The sequence below is a fragment of the Talpa occidentalis genome, unplaced genomic scaffold, assembly GCF_014898055.3.
Source record: "Talpa occidentalis isolate TD23 unplaced genomic scaffold, MPIMG_talOcc4v2.1 talOcc4.12, whole genome shotgun sequence".
Taxonomy (NCBI): domain Eukaryota; kingdom Metazoa; phylum Chordata; class Mammalia; order Eulipotyphla; family Talpidae; genus Talpa; species Talpa occidentalis.
Window position 1 is genome coordinate 80,287,525 of NW_023601212.1, and position 11,583 is coordinate 80,299,107.

General features: G+C 43.5%; 1 long non-coding RNA gene across 1 annotated transcript in view; it reads right to left on the minus strand.

Annotated features, from left to right (window-relative positions):
* LOC119241556 (uncharacterized) overlaps positions 1–11,525 on the minus strand; it is a 46,676-nt gene extending 35,151 nt beyond the window's left edge. The window contains exons 1-2 of the long non-coding RNA XR_005124336.1: positions 11,426–11,525; positions 8,475–8,684 (exon numbers count right to left, since the gene is read on the minus strand). This is a non-coding gene — a long non-coding RNA (uncharacterized LOC119241556). The remainder of the gene's footprint in view (positions 1–8,474; positions 8,685–11,425) is intronic.
* Between the last annotated feature and the right edge of the window lie 58 nt (positions 11,526–11,583).

An 11,583-nucleotide genomic window follows, 5' to 3' on the forward strand; every position in this document is an offset into this window, starting at 1 on the left:
CAAGTCACAAACCATTCTACCATTCATTCTAGGCTAAAAATAGCCCTACGCGTGACAGAAAGGCAAATATAACATTGACAATTGTGCTTTCCTTGTGATTAAGGAGAGTCATGAGGATATATGTAAATTCCAAGTTTCTTTATAAAATAAGCTTTTCAGAGAAAATGGAAATGATTCCATTTCCTCTGATGAATTTCTACCAAATAAACAGAAACATCTAGAATAGCATCCAGATCTTATAGCTGCATATGATTTTAGATGATTTTTCCTAAAAATGATTACTATTTAAAAACCTCATTTGGGTTGTATGGGAACTAGTCTCAAATCATGGTTTTTTGTTTATTTTTGCTGTATATATACTTCATATTGGCGTAATGAACTTTCAAATTAAATGTTTTGGAAATTTACAGACCCGGGTAAAAACTAATTCCTTCAATAAGTCATAATGTGTAAGAGGAAAAAGAGATCTGATTAAGTGTATGTTGCCTGTGCTAGTGACTTCCTCCCAAAGAGGATAGTGTGAGATGGGGCAGGAAGGGAACTTTACAATGGAGAAACCTGGCAACACACCTCACGGGTGTGTTGGACATCAGGATCAACCACTGTTTATGTTAGACGTGGGTGGTTATCACCTTTGATATGATGTAATGACGATGACACTCTGTGGTCTTTGTCCTCGAAACCCATAACCCCAGCCTAATCATCAGATAACCGTCAGACAAATCCCAATTGAGGGACAGTCTACAAAATACCTGACTCCTCAAAACTGTCAAGATCATCAACAAGGAGAGTCTTTGGAACCTGTCACAGCTAGGAGGAGACTGAGAAGGGTGCCACCTTCCGCCTCGCCCCACAGTGTAGTAATGAGATGGTGTCCTCTCCCTGCCCTGCAGCGGTGACATAGCCACTTTGTCCCACCAGTGTGGTGTCATCAGGGGTCTGCTAAAATAGAAAACCTAAGGTTCAGAGTCCCGTAATACCCACAATGTCCAGGAAACAATATGTAACACCAACAATCAGAAAAATCTAAACATGAAGGAAGAAGGATTACAGCTCCACCCTGAGTGCTCCCTACAGCATTGGTGGGGCCAGCTGGGGAGGGCTGAGGGCAACCCAGGTCTGGCCAGAGCAGGGGAGGAGAGTGTATCAGGCTCACAGTTCCCTTAATCTAAACTTTGGTGATAAATAACACCCCACATGCTTCTAAAAGGGTGCTGAAACTCAGCTCTGTGCCCGTCTCCCGGGTTCCCCAACGCCCTGCACCAGAACACCAAGTTGGATGATTGTAATGGTAAGGGATATGCACAGACCTTTTGCCTTAGTGCCTTTGGAGAGTTAAGCAACAGTATCCAAAAAACTGTTTCTGTATCCCACACTCAGATTAAATGGCAGAAACAGGCCAGGGAAGCACCAGGCTTGCAGATCCAGATAACACTGGAATATAACTGAACCCAAGGGAAGATTGTGTTGTAGAGAATGTTTCCACAAATTATAAAAAGAAATTACTTTTGCACATTTATTACTTTACTAGGGCTGCCAAAATAAAATCAGACTCGGGGGCTTAAACAACTGAAACTTATTTTCCCAGATGGAGGCTGAAAATTGAAGATCAAGGTGTTTGATCAATTTCTCCCGATATCTCTTTCCTTGTCGAAGCCATCTTCTCCCTAAGTCTTCACATGGTTGACTGTCTGTGGTGGGTGGGTGGGTGGGTGTTGGGGGTGTGTGTGTGTGTGTGTGTGTGTGTGTGTGTGTGTGTCCTAATAAGGACACCAGTCATTTTGGATTATGGCCCATCCCAATGACCTCATTCTAATTTAATTACCTCTTTAAAGATCCTATCTCCAAATACCATCATTCTGACATACTGGAGGTTAGGATTTCAATAAAGAACTTGGGGCAGAGGTTGGATACAATTCAGCCATAAACGGAGGCAATTCTGTGCTAAAAAAAAAAAAAAATCCTCCAGGTATACAAAGATTTATCTAAATTACAAATTTCTTCATAATTTTCCACTGCTTTCATCCCATCTCAGCTTTCAAGTCAATAAAAGTCTCAGAGTTTTAAAAATACCTTAACAATTTTGACATTTAGCACAGTTTGATGCCTTAGTTGGCTTTTAGATTTGCCCAGCTTGATATGAGCTAATTTTCAGAGGAAGAAGTCTCTATTCAGCTCTTAGTCACAGCTGGCCTTCTGGAACATCCTTTCTAGCATCTGAATTTTAACTGAAACATATGATTTTGCATCAGAATTACTTTTTTAAGTTGATCCAACATTTACCAAAAGAGATACTAGAGCACAGAAAAATTGCTGTGGACTGAGAGCCAAGAGACTTAGGGACTTTGAAAAAGTACGTCACTGCTTTAGTCCTGTTTTTTTTTTTTTTTTTTCACGTAAAACATGAGTGGCTGAATTAAAGATCTTCAGTTCTTTCCCACCCTCAAATTCTAAGTTTAATATAAAGCAAAAATGCAGTTTTATCACTCTGGCTTCCTCCTAATTCACTCTAGGATATGAGAGTGACTCAGCTGCGACATCTGTCACCCCAATGATCACAGTGTTGATTCAGCTGATTGGGTTGGCTAGGCAGTGTCCCTTCCTCCCTTACCATTCCATGTGTGCCCCTCCCAAAGCTGCTGCACTGGGTCGAAGAGGAAGGCCTTTCCTGAATGGAGACCCACCGTTCTTCAGCCAAGAGAATACTGGTAGCTGCACTCCCCTGCTAGAACCTCCAAACAAGCTGTCCAGGTCCTTAAAACACTGATTATTCCATGAAATTCTAACCTCAAGCATAGTTAACCAACTATTACCCATCCTGAATACTCCTTTCCAATGCAGAGATGTAACCCAGGTGGATAGGACCCAACCATGAACCTGCAATGAAGTTAGAGTCAGCAGCCACAACTCTGTCGTTTGACCTGCCATCTCATTCAAAACAGACTCTTCTGACTTGACCCTCATGCCCCCTTAATGTCTTATGGAGCCCCACCCCACAACTTACAAGAAGATCCTGACTTTCTTATATTACTTTTTCCATCTAATATATATTAAAGACCCTATGGTATGGAAGAAGTCACTCATACATGTCAAAATACAACAACAACAACAAAACAAATATACGTATAAAACCAGGTGCTAGGTGGCATTCTAGCAGTTAAATTTGTATGATCTCTCTCCTGTATCAATGACCCTATGTTGTCACCTGATGACATTACATGCATGGGGATCTCCACTATGAATTCTCTAGTGCCTGAGAAGTTTCGAAGTCCATCTAAACCCACACCATTTATAGTTACACGGTTTCTCTCTAGGGTGAATTCCTGGATATTGAATGAGGCATGATGAGGCCCAAGTGAAAGCTTTCCCACAACATAAGAGACAAACTCTGGCTGAAGTTTTTCCCATATTCATGATTTCCCTTCACTACAAGTATTCTTGCATCTAATAGGATCTGAGCTTTGTTGACATGCTTTCCCTCCTCCCTTATATTCATATGCTTTTTTTTCCCAATGTAAATTCTCTGATATTCAGTAAGATATGAAACTCAAATAAAAATCTGCCTATTTGGGGCTTCCCTGGAGGCCTAGGGGTTAAGTCTTAGCGCAATCACTGCTATGACCTCAGTTTGATCCCAGCCAGGGAGCTGACCCATATACGGCACAGCAGCCCTCTCCAGTCTCACCCGCTGCTCCCCTCAGCAGTGTATTTCAATAGATCTGCCTGTTCTGCTCCCCACTCTGTCTCTGGTGAATCCCTTGAAACCACCCCCTTTCCCTGCACCTCTGGCCTACACCCCAGTTCTTCTACACGCAAAAAAAAAAAAAGTCTTCCTATTCCATGGCATTCAAAGAACTTTATCTCCAGTACTAACCCTGTGGTGCTGATTGGGTTCTGAATGCCTCACCATTCCATGTGTGACCCTCCCAAAGCTGCTGCACTGGGTCGAAGAGGAAGGCCTTCCCTGAATAGAGACCCACCGTTCTTCAGCTAAGAGAATACTGGTAGTTAAAAATTTGGCCATATATGTGGCATTTCTCCTCCATATAAACGGGCTGATATTACAATAATCATTGAGATCAGACTGAGAACCCACACCCAGAACACACCCAGAGTTTCCCAATGCTGCTTCAGGGGGTTCCTATACTCAGGACATCCCTAAGCTTAGACCTGGAGATAATGTCCTATGGGCATTAATTCAGCAATTGGTGGCTTCTTTTCAGCAAAAATTTCCTGCTTTCCAGGCAACATCTAGCTCTCACTCCCAAACAAACAGAAACAGAAATGCAAATAGCGTCAAGTCCCTGTTGGGGGTTGGGGGGGGCCCTATTGGTTGGATATTCGTGGGGTTTTTAGAGGCAAGCTTAAGAGTGCTTTTGAGACATCTTTACAGACACATCACCCAAAGCAGTGATAGTGAAGACAAAGATAAACAGCTGGGACTACATCAAATTAAAGAGCTTCTGCACAGCAAAAGAGACAATAACAAAAACAAAGAGAAACCCCACCAACTGGGAGAACATTTTTGCACACAACACTAATGATAAAGGACTGATCACAAAAATCTGCAAAGAGCTGATGAGACTCAACAACAACAAAGAAAATAATCCAGTCAAAAAATGGGCAGAAGAGCTAAAAAGAAACTTCTCTGAAGAGGAAATGCAAATGGCCAACAGGCATATGAAAAAATGTTCAACATCACTTGTAATCAGGGAAATGCAAATCAAAACTACCAATCAGATACCATCTTACACCAGTGAGAATGGCACATATTAAAAAAACTAGCAACAACAAATGTTGGGGAAGGTGTGGAGAAAAAGTAACTCTTCTGCACTGCTGGCGGGAGTGCAAACTGGTCCAACCACTATGGAGAGCTGTGTGGAGATTTCTGGACCTACTAAACATAGAGCTTCCATATGATCCAGCAATTCCACTCCTAGGTATTTACCCAAAGGACACCGAAACATCAATTCCAAAGAACACCTGCACCCCTATGTTTATAGCAGCACTATTTACAATAGCTAAGCTTTGGAAACAGCCCAAATGTCCAAAAATAGATGACTGGATCAAGAAGATGTGGTACATATACACCATGGAATATTACTCGGCATTCAAAAAAGATAAACACAGGCAATTTGCAGCAACATGGATGGAGCTGGAAGGGATCATGCTCAGTGAAATAAGCCAGAAAGAAAAAGAAAAATACCGGATGGTCTCACTCATAGCAGGAATCTAGAAAACTTAAATAAGGGACCAGGAAAATGAATAACTATAAGAAAGTGAAAATCAAAATCAACAAAAAACTATGAACCAGAGACACTTTTGGGGGGTGGAGGGCGGGAGGGGAGGGATTGGGGTCAAAATGGGGGGGTTGCAATTGTATGGGGAATATAAACATAAAATTTATTATTTAAGAAAAAAAAAGTGCTTTTGAATATCTATGTAGTATGATTGTATTTGTCTCTGGTAGTTAGCTCATTACCTAGAGTAGACAACAGAAATTATTTGTGTGTTGCTATGGTCTGAATATCTGTGTCCTCCAAATTCATATGTAGAAATCCTAATGCCAAGGTGATGGTATTTAGAAGTGGGCCCTCACGAGACCCCAAATCTGCCACCACCTCGATGCTGACGTTCCCAACCTTCAGAATTGCTTTTTAGAATTGGGTCCAGAGGAATCCAAACATACTTAGATTTTCAGATTTGAGGGTGTGAAATAAAGGGGTTGCTGAGGTCTGGTATTTTTGATCCTCTTTTCTCTATAAATGGTGTAGCATTAATACTCCACACTAAATACCATCATGAACTTACCCCACAAATTCAGAATTTGCTATGGCTTGGATAGAAATTAGGCTATCTGACTTCATTTATTCACTCAATAAATAAACATTGATTATTTACAATATTCAGTATTTTATAATTAAGCAAGTTACTGTTGCAAGGCGGATACACAAAGCAAGATAACCTTGTCTAAAAGAACCTTCAAATCTAGTTTCCACAATTATGTTCAGCTCTCATTTTCCGGCTATCCATAGAGTTTGTGACTTAACCATAGTTAAAACTAGATCCTTTGGATATGTTAAATTTCAGTAGAAAAACAGATCTCTTCTGATGATTTAATAGGATTAAGTAAATTCATATACAAAATCTGTTTTTAATAACATAAATGAGTCATTGATAAGGTACACTTTCTTATTAGAAATAGAAACATTTCTAATATAATAATAATCACTAATAAAATGAAGATTAAAAAAATGTAACGCCTGTAACTGCACCTGTATCCATGACTTCAATTTAATTTGGAACTCTAAAAAAATCTATGTGATAACTTCTGCTTCTGATAACAGTAGACTTGATAATTTAACACAGATTTCCTACTGAAAAAACTAAAAAAAAAACAGAATAAAAGGCATCTGCCTGAAAACATCAGAGAACTAAGGAGAGGGTGAAGGATTATCAACCCAGAATCCAGAAAAGCACAGAGGCCCTGTGGTGTCGCCTGGCCTCAAGGGCTGTCTTTTTCCTGGGGAAAGACACACGACAATTCCAGAGCTGCTGATTGGCCAATTAAAACAAAAAGTTATATCAAAGTCAATTATACGTCCTGAAAGATTCATAAATCATAAGTTTACAGCTCAGTTACTTTGTTTCAGTGTGAACAAAGACACCCAGACCAAAAATAGAACAACACCCCAGAAGACTCCCTCCTGGCCCTCAGGACAAGCCTTCCCACAGCAGTAGCAAGACTGGCCATCCTAAGAAATATGGCCAATGGCGCCTTCCTATTTGCTAACCCATTTTCTTTGCCTAAAGAATAACCTGTAACACTATTGCATACCACACAGGGCCTCTAGAACTTATTCTGCAGTCCCTTCTCCCGTCTTCCTCCCATCACACATTGCCCACACATACCAGGAACTTTCCCAAAGTTACATTGGGTATACTTTCTGGTCCTCTGTCACCTTTGCCAGCAGGTGTCCCTATCCTTCAAGACACTGGCTCAAAAGGTCAACTCTAATTTCCCTGATGTCTTTCCTGACATCTTGGGTAGATGAGTTACCCCTCCAGAATCCCCCTTTAGCAGTCCATTTGAATGATAATGATAGCTAACATTCATTATTACCTTTTTTAAAGATTTATTTATTCATAAATGTACTGGGGTGTAGGCCAGAGGTCTGGGAGTGGGGAGACAGGATTCACCAGAGACAGAGTAGGGAGCAGAACAGGCAGATCTACTGAAATACACTGCTGAGGAGCAGCGGGGGAGACAGGAGGTTAACCTGGCCTGGGATCCAACCCAGGGGATCCAACCTGGCCTGGGATCCAACCCAGGCTGCAGTGGCTGGCTGGCAATGGCTTGATGGTGTTTAGACCTTAACCCCTGTGCCACCAGGGAGGCCTCTACAGCTAACTTATTACAGAATGCTTATTATGTGTGCAAGTACTTTACATTTATTATCTCACATTTACCTATAACAGATTCACTAGGAAAGCATTAATATTTTCAAACCTGACTTTTCAACTGAAGACAAAGAAGCTTAGCCAGATAAGGTAAATTGACCATAGTTTCATCTCCCGCGGAAGGATGAGGCTCAATTTGAGTTTTCCACTGTTCAGTGAGTGGCTCTCAGAGGGCATCACAATCGATTTACAGGGTTGTAAATAAACCGTCTGCTGAGTCCCTGGTCCCAGACTCGCCGGTTCAGCAGGATTCGAGGGGGCCCAGTAATTTGCATTTCTAAAGATTCCCAGGTGATGCTGTAGGCCCATACCGCACTTTGAGAAGTTATTTCACATCTTTACTCCAAAGTGTGCCCCAGAATCTACAGGATCCGCAACCCCTGGAAGTTTGAAAAAATGCACCTTTCAGAGGGTCTCACCCCAAAGCTACTGAATTCGATTCTGCATTTTTAACATTATCCTTGGGGATTCGTGTCCGCATTAAAGTTTCCATGTGCTTGTCATACACTTTAGAACAGAGGTGGACTCTAAAGAAGGCAACAGGTACATTGTAATCTACAGAGAGCATCTCTGGGGCAAGTGTTAGCAGTGTAGCTCCATCACCCCAGAGCTAGAGCGAGGCCCGGCGGGGACAGCTGGGCGTGGCGCGTCGTTCGGCTACCCCAGGCCTCCGCACCGCCACGACTCTTTCCGGCTCCTTCACTCCGCGCCCGTCCCGCCCCCGTCCTGCCGATCCGCGCCGTTAATTGGCCAGAGGAGTCCTCGAGTCCCGCCCCGGACTCCATTCGGCCCAGCCTCCCCGTGAACGGACTCCTGCCTGGAAGCCAACGCCAAGCTCTTCCCAGCGTCAGCCCGGGTCCTCCGGACCACCGAGCTCGCCTCCTAGAGCAGCCCTGGCGGGGGCACCCGCTTCTTCCTCTCTCCACGGCCAAACAACCGCCACCCGGAAGTGCAGTGGTCTCCGCGGTTCTTGGCGTCCTTTTCGGAACGCGTGTTTTTAATTTTTCACTCACCCCCTCAGACGATTCTTACATGCCAGCGACACTTTCTCAGAGATGGGGGAGGCACAGTGCCTGTCCGCCTACAGGTTGTACGACTGCTGTACGTCCGAAGAGCTGGAGGCTCCGGGGCCGGCAGGAAGCAGCTGTCCCGGACGGGTGACGTCCGTGCGGGCCGCCGCCGTGCAGGCCCGCAGGTGTGTGAGGATCTGGCTGGCGAGCACTCTAGGCAGAAGAAAAATAGTCGTCATGAAACCATCTGCGCGTGCAGAGCGCGTGGGTGCCTGGAGATGAAGCTGGAAAGGTAAGCAGGAGCGATCCTGAAGGACTCCGTGTGCATGATAAGGTATGATATAGATATGCATAAGATATGTAAACACTCTGCTGTAGCCTAAACGGTATTCTAATCAAGATATACGAGCTCTATTTTGCATTTTAAAATACATCCGGCAGCATCGGAGGAGGAAAAAATTTGAAGGCTTTTGGAGTGTGGTGACAAGGGAGGCACACGGTGGCCTGCACATCCTTATTAATAGCCTAGCAGTTACACCCACATTAGTATTTACATTAAAATGTAACTTCATGAGAGAAAGGCTTTGTCTATTTAGTTTATTTGGCTTAGCCTGCACTTGGAAGAGTACCCGCGCACAGTAGGCCCCTAACTTGTTTGTTGGATGGATCATTCCGTTTTTGATAGGACTGTCTGGGAAGTAGAGACTGATGACTTAAAACCATGGAATAATACAAGTAGTGAAAACTTGTTCAGTGGCTGTTTGTTGAGCACTCTGGGCTGACCACCAAGGTGTTGTAGGGCAGAAGTTCAGGCTCCAACTTATGGTGTAGTTAAGGGAGGGCACAGAACTCAGAATCTGCTAAGCAAGCACCAGTTCCGGTTTTTAGCTCCACCCACAAAAAAAGGTCCGTTTTCTTTGTCTTCCCTCACATGACTGAATTTGAGTGGTACAAGCTTTTTCACTTTTCTTGAATAGTACCATCAGTCGAATCCATATGGCCATGACTTTAATTTAATGCTGTTTATTACTTCATTATATTGATGTTTTCATCACTGAATAAAACCATCTCTGACGTTTTTGTTGTTTGTTTACTTTCATAGTTATGCAGGACTGAGTATCTTCATGTCTTTTTTGTGTGTGTGGTGGGGGCTCTCTTGAATATTTCCAAAGGTGTATATTACTAGTCAAATGACTTAAAACATGCTGCCTCATGGCTTTCCAAAAAGTTAATTATGGCCAACAGCAATGTCCTCTTGCTGGTGCTAGGCACTTCGCTGTGCTCAAAGGGCATAATCTGAGCAAAATAAACACAGATCCTGCCCTCATGTAGCTTCTGTCTTCAGACTAGTACAGGACAGTGGCATTAATCAGGTTATCACAGAAGTGTAGAATCACAAACTCACAAATATTGTGAATTAAAAATACTGGCCACTAGCCAAGTGGCTGAAACCAGCTTTACAATTTTAGTTTGGGGAGTTTCATTTTTAATTTTACCACTATCTAAAAATGGCTTCCCAGGATTGCTCTGCCTGTTTTTGATTTTTGATTTGTAAATTTCTAGTTCACCTACTACTTAAGTTCCCTATTGTAAATCAACAAAAAATTTCACAAATTTAGGCCATTACTTTGTAAAGATGAATAACTATACTTAAGAAACTGTCCTATTTTTTCCTTTAACTTACTCCTCCTTTACTCTGGCCCTGTCTCCTCTTATCCAAAGAGGCAGCAGTAACCTAGTGCACGGGAGGGGGGGGTGGGGTGGGGGTTGGGTATAAATCCTCCCTCCTCCACTTCTAGCTCTGTGACCTTGGCAGATTACTCAACCCCTCTCAGCCTCAGTTTCCTCATGGCTCAAATGAAGCTAATAAAACTACGTTCCTGGTGTGACTTTAGCCCTATGTAATATGAATATTCCTCCTCTATGTGGGAAAAAGGGAAGAAAGCAAAATAGTACCTGGCTCTTGGTAGATTTTATTACCTAGGTAATAAGCCAATAACTTGCCTACCTAATTCACAAAGTTATGAGAATAAAAATACTCAAAGGGGGTCTCCCTGATGGCGCACGGGTTAAGCACTGCACTATGAAGCAATCCGCAGCCTCTGCAGCATGAGTTCGATCCCTGGCCAGCCAGGGAGCAACCCACGTAGAGGCAGACTCTCCTCCTGACTAGCCCTCTGCTCCCCTCAGCAATGTATTTCAGTCAGTCTGCCTGTTCTGTCTCTGGTGGGTCCTCTCACCCCCCACATCTTTGGCCTGTACCCCAGCTCTTCCATGCATAAATAAATAAATCTTTAAAAAAAAATAAAAAGTACTCAAGGGCTTTGCAAACATGAAAAGTATGGTAATCCTCCTCTGCATTGCCCTCTTAATATTGTTTGCTTTCATGTTTCTTCAACATATACATATTGAACCTTGTGCTCATAGATGGAGATGCAAGGATAAACAAGATGCAGTTCAGTCCTTACAAGAGCTTACATTCTAACGTGAGCACTGTGGGTCAAGGTAAAAAGAACTTGAAAGTCAGTACCCATACACTCCCATCACTGCACACAACTCAGATGCAGAGGAGCCAGCAGCTTTCTCCCTCCCATTCTTTGTTGTTTCTCACTGCCCTTGATCCCACAGCCTTCTCTATCCGGCGCACCCGGAGGGTGCTTTATCCAGAAGATTGGACCCTTAATGGGGAAGAGCTTTTCTTTAAGTTACCATTAATAGTATTCCCTATTATGAACTCCCGTCTCTGTGTATGGTAAACACGTCCAGTTTGCTATCCTCCTGCATTGTTACGAGTCAGCTGGGGTCCTGGAAACCCTGGTACTAGTTGTGAGTTTCCGGCAGGCACTGAAAAGTCACGTAGCTTCCAGGTTCCTAGACTTCTGAGAGGGCTGGAGGGGGAGGGGAGGGGCGGCTAGACTGGGCCCTAAAATTGTTACCCATGTCGGGTTCTCTACCTTTCTCCTTTAGTTATTTTCTGTCCGGGTGCTAAAACGTAGTCTCAGAGCTGCCTGCGGAGCGACCCTCGCCGGGCGCGCGGAGGACCACTGGGGCCCGGAGGGGCGGGGCCCGCCGGAGTGTGCGCACTAGTGGCCCGGCGCGGCCGCCGGCTCCG